Below are 8,943 nucleotides of genomic sequence, written 5' to 3' on the forward strand. Positions count from 1 at the left end.
CTGAGGATGGCTGTGGTATATTTTGGAAGCACCTTGCTTTGAGTGTTGCTTCCTGGCTCCAGGGCAATACCCTCAGCCTGCTGGCACAGATCCTTCATCCTGCTGGCACAGACTTTCTAGCTTCTACTGCTGACTTTGGGACCTTCCCAGCAGACATTTGTAAAACAGAATTTCATGAGTCATTATCATGGGGTCTCATCCAGTTAGACTCCTGGGAGGCACTGTCATGGGCTCTAGGTCTTTAGCACTATTCATACAGGATATTGCCATTGGATCTAGGCCCTTGGCTGGATTCTCTGTGTCATTAGTGTATAGACAGATGTCCTGCACTTTCTTTGTATTTCACTCCTTGGGTGACTATTATAAATACTATAAATTATGTGTCCCATATTGTCTTACTCTCCTTATAAAAATCCGACTTCAACATTCAAAATGAACTATGGATGCACTTTTTTAGAGTAAATGGAAATAGCATGTGGACACTATAAGCATTGGAAAGAGATATTTGAAGCCATAAATTTATTTTGGACATATTAATTTCACATTAGACATTCAATACAAATTAAAATCAATTGAAATTTTTAGGTTCAATATTCAAAGTATAAAAATTATATATATAGATGTGTACATAGTGCCAGATGTGATTACCTAATATGTGAAATGAAGTTCTCAGAACTGAACTATGAATGCTTCAAAAAACTTGGGCAATGGGCTCAGTCCTTGTCCATTAGTGCTATGTGGTAGTAGAATCTCATTGCTTGTCGGCCTGTGTGCGCATGAGTGGACTTGGCCTCAAAAGGCTACCCAGCAAACAACTCAAAACTATGAGACCTATGGCACCCAGCCTGGGCAGGGCTACTCCCAGAAAAGCAATCAGCCCTATGGTCAGCAGAGTTACAGTGCCTGTGGCCTATCAGCCTATGGCCAGAACAGCTATGATTCTTCCTATAGACAGACTCAGAACACAGGCTATGGCACTCACCCCCCAAGGGTTATGGCTCCACTGGTGACTATGGCAGTAGTCAGAGTTCCCAGTCATACTATGGGCCACATTCAGGATATCACTAGCCATTTCCTAGGAGCACCTCTGGAAGTTATGGTAGCAGTTCTCAGAGAAGCAGCTATGGGCTGCCTCAGAGTGGGGGTTATGGCCAACAGTCTGGCTCTGATGGACAGCAACAGGGCTATGATCAGGAAGCTTATATAATGCACCTCAGGGCTACGGACAAAGGAACCAGTACAAAAATAGTATTGGAGGAGGTGGAGGGAGTGGTGGAGAAGTTATAGCCAAGATCAGTTTCCATGAGTAAAGGCGGCAGTGGTTATGGCAATCAGGACCAGAGTGGTGGTGGTGATAGTGGCAGCTACAGAGGCCAACAAGTCTGTGGAGGCCGAGGCAGGGATGGTGGCAGTTTACAACTGCAGCAGTGGTAACTATGAACCCAGAGGCCATGGAGATGGCTGGGGAGGCACAGGAAAAATGGGAAGAACTGATTTGGCATCAGTAAATTTGGTGGCCCTGGGACCAAGGATCACATAACACTTCTGAACAGGATAATTCAGACAACACTACCATCCTGTGCAAGTGTTGGGTGAGAATGTTACAACCAAGTCTGTAACTGATTACTTCAAGAAGTCCTGCATTATTAAGACCAATAAGAAAGCTGGACAACTCATACTTAATTTGTACCCAGAAAGGAAAACTGGAAAGCTGAAGGGAGAGATAAAAACTTCATTTGATGACCACCTTCTGCTAAGTAGCTATTGACTGGGTTGACGGTAAAGAATTCTCTGGGAATTCTATGATGGTCTCATTTGCTACCCATGGAGCAGACTTCAGTCAAGGCAATGGTCGAGGAGGTAAAGCGAAAGGAGGACCCATGAGCCACTGAGAATATGGAGGTGGAGGCAGTGGTGGGGGAGGATCCCACAGTGGAGGTGGTGGTGATGGAAGACAGCAGGGAGTTGGGGCCTAGAAGTGTCCTCATCCTATGACTGAAAACATGAACTTCTCTTGGAGAAATGAATGCAACTAGTGTAAGGCCCCTAAACCAGATGGCCCAGGACAGGGCCCAGGAGGCTCTCATGTGGGGATAACTAAGAGATGATCTTGGTGGGAGCAGAGGAACTATGCATGGGGCACAGAGGGGATTATAGGAGCTTCCGATGGCCTGGGCTGGAAGGGACAGAGGTGGCCCTGGAGGGATGGATTCCAGGGGAGAGCACAGACAGGATCACAGGGAAAAACCCTATTAGATTGGTTCTGAGATTCTGAAACAACTTTTTACCCCTTTACCCAGGGTTGCCGCTATCATTTTGTAACTTCCCCACTCCTGATCACTGGTGAATTTTTTTTTGTCATTGTTGGACTACGTAATTGTAACCATACCTCTGATGTTCATTAAAAACCATTATTTTAGTTAAGGAAAAACACTTGAACAATGATAGATGATGTTCATCTACCATCAAGATGAAAACATTGATCATTGTATTAGGAAAAACATAGTAATATTGAGGAGGCTAGGGGAAGGTTAAGAGAGAGCTCAGCAGGTCAGAGGCTACTGATAGGTCAAGGAAGATGCAAAGAATTAACCTGGCAATGTGAAAAACATTTTAGGCCTTAATAAAAACTTTTCTTTTGGGTAGAAGAAACTGGGATAGAATAGATTGAGAAATGAAGAAAAGAGATTCTTATAAATTGGAAATAAAAACCAATAGTGAAATGAAACCTAGCTGGAATAAAATGTGAGTTTGGGAGAGAATTTTTCTTGTTTGGGTTATTGTTTTAAATGGATTCTATTATCACTATGATCATTAATTGTGACATATGAATATACTGGATCAAGGAACCCTTAGCCAATTAGTAAATCATAGTCCAAGGCATGTGGTGGGACATTTCTAGAGTGAATAAAACATAGGCCAGCAAAATGAGACCAAAGGATCCATCTAAATTGTAGGTGGCTCCACCCAATGGATTCACAATCTGGGTAGAATAAAAGCAAAAAAGAGACTGTTGTTGCATGTATTTTTATTTTGTTTTGTTTTCCATTTTTAAGGTCCCTTTCTTCTAGAGTGAGTATGTTTTGCTGCCTCTATGGATGGCACCCTGCTAACACAGACTTTTACCAGTGACTCTCCAGGGAGTTCCTTGGACTGGCGCTGCATCCCTCCTGTGCTGAGAATGTCCCCCAGCTTTCTGAGCTGAGCAGCCTCTGGATCTTCTTCAGTACTCAAACGGCCATTATAAGCTCTAGTGCCTCTGATGCTAATAACCACTTCTTAATTATACATGTATTTTCCATTTTTTCTGTTCCTCTCCGGAGTACTTTTGAATAAAATTACATAGATGTATCTTGAAGCAAAATGACTTTCATGAAGGAGAAATGATGCTGAAGTACAGGAAGATGAAGCAATTTCATCATGGTCAAAGAATGGGCAGCGGCAAGATTGGAAAGTCTGGCATAGATGTAGCATAGAAATGTAATTTTCTTGCATGAAAAGGAAGGCAAAAATGGAAAATGTGTTTTTCTGCTTAATAAGGTATATACAACTTGTAATAGAATGTTAAATCAGAAATATGCATTGAGAAACAGCAGAATATCCGCATGAAATTCTACATTAAGAATGCAGAAAATAATGAAAACTATAAAGGATGCTATGCAAGAAATTATGAAATCCACAAGCGGAACACAAGAAAAAGTCTCAGTGGAATATAGCAAAATCAAAAATTCAGATGAGAAGATTTTTAATTCAAGAATTATTATTTCTCTATGACCAGAAGTGTCATGAAATTGCCTGACTTCACTCTAAGAAACAAAAAAGAGCCTTCTGTAAGAAAGAGAAACTGTTACAGGGGAAATATGTAAGATGGAATAGAATGGATCAGTATCATAAATTTGTTTCTCTAACATAAGATACTATTTAACAAGTATCAAAAATCTTTCATTGCTTTGGCAAATAATTGTTTTATTTCATTATAGAACTTTTGTTCTTGGTGTAGTAATGGAGATGTTTCCTATCAACTAAGCTATTTTTATAGTTATAGGTAGATTTATTATATATTAATAAGCATCCCAATAAAATTTCCTAGCAATTAATTCTTTCACACATGTCACCCTGAGGTCCCCACCGTTAACTGCATATATCACTGCTTCTGAATAGCTGCCAAACTAGGATCTTTCTATACTCTTATTCTGTGAATTCCAGTTGTTTTGTCATGTGGGATATCCTGTTCCTGTCACCCAATTCTATCATTTTTTTAAATTTAGCCTTTCTTTTTATTAAACACTCCCTGCAGGAACTTTGTGAGTTTGAATTCATTGCAGACAACTTATCTAAAAACTAATGTGTGAAAAAATATTTCTTCTTTGGCTTTGAATAAAATTAGTGTTGATGCTCTGACTCCATTGTCTCCCAGATGCAGTTGAAAAGTCTGATACCAAGGTTATTTAAAAATGTGAACATCATCCATCCTTTGTTCTCTCTTTGAAACACTTCCCACTTTTGTAGCTTTTCTTTATCTGAAGAACTGTAAAAATTCTGAAGAGACACCTGAACCTTGTAAAAAATTTGCTTTTTCTAGTTAATTCTTTTATGGGTGTAGAAGTTTGCTTTTGCTCTAACCCTAACCTCAGTTTTCAGTCTATCTTGACTTATACCTCTAAATTATAGCTCTACATTATAACTATTTAGTTTCACCAAAGTAACTGATTTTTTTTAGTTATTTCCACGATTTATTTGGAATTCTCAGGCATAAAAAATTTATTTCTTCTCCCTCATTTATTGACTTAATTATTTATTTGTATTAACATAGACTCATGGATATTTATTTTATACTTTGGGTTATAATTCAATCCTACATTTTTTATTAAAAAAGATTAAGACAAAAGAGGACATAACAGAACAGGTCAGAATAGAACAGTTTAAGCAACGTAGTGTTTACCACAGACAATCTGATGTAACAGTAGCTACCATAGTGTCTCTGTCCTTGAAATAATTGAGTATACCTTCATATATTATAGTATCGAACATAAAAAGACAGTGTAAAACCATTCAAGAGAATGAAAGTATTACCGGGTATTTATAATCAACTAACAGAAAATGAACAAAGGTTACTATATTATTTCCTTATCTATAAAATATTATGTTTATACTATCACATATAATAAAATCCAATAAGACACAACATGATAAAACCAATGAACAGAACAACAAAAGCTTGGTGGGACTTCAAAAAAAGATGATATTAAATCATCACTTGCTGTTATAATGTCTTGTTTTCTTCAAAACAGATGTTCATACCATCTCAGACAATAAAATCAAACAACCCAGAATAAAACCATTCCAATTAATGAATGAAAACACTATAAGGCTTCAAAGAAATATAATGAGGAATCATGATTACCACATATTTTTATGTATTCTTACCATTTCTTACACTAGGGAAACTATTCAGTATTTATACATGTGAGTTTGATTTATTTTGCTTATGAATACGGTCTCAAGCTGTGCCCATTTATTTATAAATATCTCAATGTGACCCTTCTTTGTAGCTGAGTAGTACTCCATTGTATAAAAATACCACAACTTTTTTATCCATTCCTCAGTTGATTTAGGTTATTTCCAAGATCTGGCTATTACAAATTGTGCTGCTATAAACATGGGTGCACATATATCACTGTGGTATGATGTTTTCAGTTCTTCTGGGAATATGCCTGGAAGTGGAATAGCTGGAACAAATGGGACTTCCAATCCCAGCTTTTTGAGAAGTCTCCAGACTGACCGCCACAATGGTTGCACCAGTCTACACTCCCACCAACAGTGCAGGAGAGTTCCTTTTTCCCCACAGCCTCTCCAGCATTTGATGTTGGTAGTTTCTTGATCCTGGCCATTCTTTCAGGAGTGAGATGGGATTTCAGTGTGGTTTTAATTTTCATTTCTGTAATGAGTAATGATGATAAACATTTTTTCATGTATTTATTTGTCATTTTTAATTCTTCATCTGAGAATTGTATATTCATCTCAGATGCCCATTTTTGGATTAGATACTTAAATTTTGGGGATCTGATTTTTTTTTTAATTCCTGATATGCTTTAGACATAAGTCCTTTGTCTGAGGGACAGTGCACTAAGATTGTTTCCCAGTTTGTGGGTTTTCTTTTCACTATGTTAGAGATTTCTTTTGATATGCAGAAACTTTTTAATAAGAGGTGATCTCAGTGGTTGATTCTGGGAAGTATTTCCCGTGTGGTTTGATTCCTGTTCATGAATTCTCCACCTATCCCTATGTCCCCAGGGCTTTTACCCAACTTGTCTTCCAATAGATTTAGTGTTTCTGTTTTAATATTCAGATCTTAGATCCATTTAGATTTTAATTTAGTACATGGTGATAGGCATGGGTCTAGTCTTAGTTTTCGGCATATGGAGAGCCAGTTTTTCCAACACCATTTATTAAAGAGACTGTCGTTCTTTCAGTGTACATGTTTGGCCCCTTTATCAAAGATAAGGTGATTAAGTGTTTAGTGGTGTTTGTATCTTCTAATCTATTCCATTGATCTTCAGCTCTGTTTTTATTCCAGTACCATGCTGAGTTTACTACAGTTGCTTTGTAGTATATCTTCAAGTCAGGGATTGTGATGCCTCCTGCCTTGCCTTTGCTGCTTAGAACTGTCTTTGCTATTATAGGTCTCTTCTGGTTCCAGATGAATTTAGGAGTGATTTCTCTAGATCGGTATTTTGATGGTATTTTGATTGTGATTACATTGAATCTGTATAACAATTTTGGAAATATGGCCCCAAATTTAAAAGCACCTCATTATAACTATTAATAGAAATGAAAAACCAAATTAGCAATAACACAATTATAACAGGAGACCTTAACACATCATTGACACCAAGAGACAGATCAACCAGACAGAAAATCAGCAATGAAATAACAGAACTGAATCACACCTGTGAACAAATGGACTTAATAGACATATACAGAGTGTTCCATCCAACAACATCAGAACACACATTCTTCTCAGGAGTACATAGGGCAGTCTCTAAAATAGACCATATACTAGCCCACAGAACATATTTAAATAAATGCAAAAGAATTGAAATTATCCCATGCATGTTATTGGATCATAGCACCATGAACCTAGAAATTAATGTTAAAAGATACTGCAAAATTCCCACAAACACATGGAAACTGAATAACACACTCTTGAATAATCAGTGGGTCACAGGGGAAATTAAAGAAGAAATTAAACAATACCTAAAAGTAAATGAAAATACAAATATAACTTACCGGAATCTGTGAGATGCAATGAAAACTGTCCTTAGAGGAAAATTCATTGCACTGAGTTCCCACATCAGGAAAACAGAACAAATACAAATAAATAACCTGATGCTACACCTCCAACATCTAGAAAAAGAAGAGCAAGTCAAGTCCAAAGCCAAAAGAAGGGAGGAAATTATAAAAATCAGAGCAGAAATTAATGCAATAGAGACTAAGAAAACAATCCAAAGAATCAATGAATCAAAGATTGGCTCTTTGAAAAAATAAATAAAATTGATAAGCCCCTACCCAACTTTATTTTAAAAAAGGGAAGAAAAAGCTCAAATTCATGCAATAAGGAATGAAAAAAGTGAAATCATTAAAATTCTGTAGAAATACAGAAGATCAACACCTATGTCAAAGACCTCTACTCTTATAGGTTTGATAATCCAGAAGAGATTGATAGATTCCTAGAAACATATGAAGTATCAAAGCTAGTTCAAGATGTAAAACTGCTGAATAACCCAATTTCTATTAATGAAGGTGAAGAGCCCAGGCCCAAATGGATTCACTGAGGAATTCTACAAGAAATACAAAGAAGACTTACGGCCGACACACCTCAAACTCTTCAATGAAATTGAAAGGGAAGCAATCCTCCCTAAGTCATTCCTGGAAGCAAATACTACTCTAGTATCAAAACCTGAGAAAGATCCAACTAAAAAAAGAAAACTACAGGCAATGTCCCTAATGAACACAGATGCAAAAATCCTCAATAAAATGTTGGCAAAGTAAATGATTACCTCGAACTGATGCTTATCATTTTGATCATTGACTGAGGTGAAAGTTTATTAAATACAATATCAGACTAAGAATTAAGTCTATGGAAAAATACCTTCGAGGCAAAAGACTCCAAACTGCTATCTAAACACTACAGTCATTTGCATGCCATGTTCAGCGTTTCTCACGTACCACATCTCTTTTCTCTACTTTGCAATTTTTCTCTCTCATTTGTTATTGCAAAACAATTGATCTGAGTTCATGCAACTGGTGATAATTCTATTAATACAATTGTTCAAATGTGCACACCTTGAAAATCTGTGTTCACACAATTTACCTTAGTTTAATTTTATTCACTATAATATATTCTATATATATTAATTTACTCTTTCATTTATTTCATTACACTTATTATCTAAAATTGTTGCTCTTTTACCATTTGATACTTTACTTTTCATTTTTCTTTAAACTCTTTCACAACTAACTGCATTTTTCTTCCTTTTACTGTGCCCTAAAGTAAACAGATTGCTACTAAGATAATTTGTCTGTTTGTTCATTAAAGAACATAAAAGGACTCCAGCTTTTAACATACTATTTCTACCATGTTACTCAAATGCCTCTTTATTTAACAATTCCTCACATAAGAGGTAACTTTGTAAAGAAATATATATATATATATAACTCTGAGGGGAATGTGGAACATTTGTAAAATAATAATTATAATCTCAGAAAGCAATATTTTGATACAAAAATATTGTAGCAACAGAAGTAAATTAGATATTAATATCTTTATATTCCCCAAAGCTCAGAATGCATGCTATGAAATCCAATGATCTATTTTCTCCCCCAGATGCTCCATGACATCCTCTTATACTGAAATGGTTTCACAGCTATTATAGAAACATT

The 8,943-nt window shown here is 36.5% G+C and overlaps 1 pseudogene; it reads left to right on the top strand.

Annotated features, from left to right (window-relative positions):
• The first annotated feature begins 682 nt into the window (after positions 1 to 682).
• Positions 683 to 2,256, top strand: LOC100728423 (RNA-binding protein FUS-like; annotated as a pseudogene).
• The last annotated feature ends 6,687 nt before the right edge of the window (positions 2,257 to 8,943 follow it).

The sequence above is a fragment of the Cavia porcellus genome, unplaced genomic scaffold (assembly GCF_034190915.1).
Source record: "Cavia porcellus strain 051 isolate PalLab524CR breed Dunkin Hartley unplaced genomic scaffold, mCavPor4.1 scaffold_15, whole genome shotgun sequence".
Classification (NCBI taxonomy): Eukaryota; Metazoa; Chordata; class Mammalia; order Rodentia; family Caviidae; genus Cavia; species Cavia porcellus.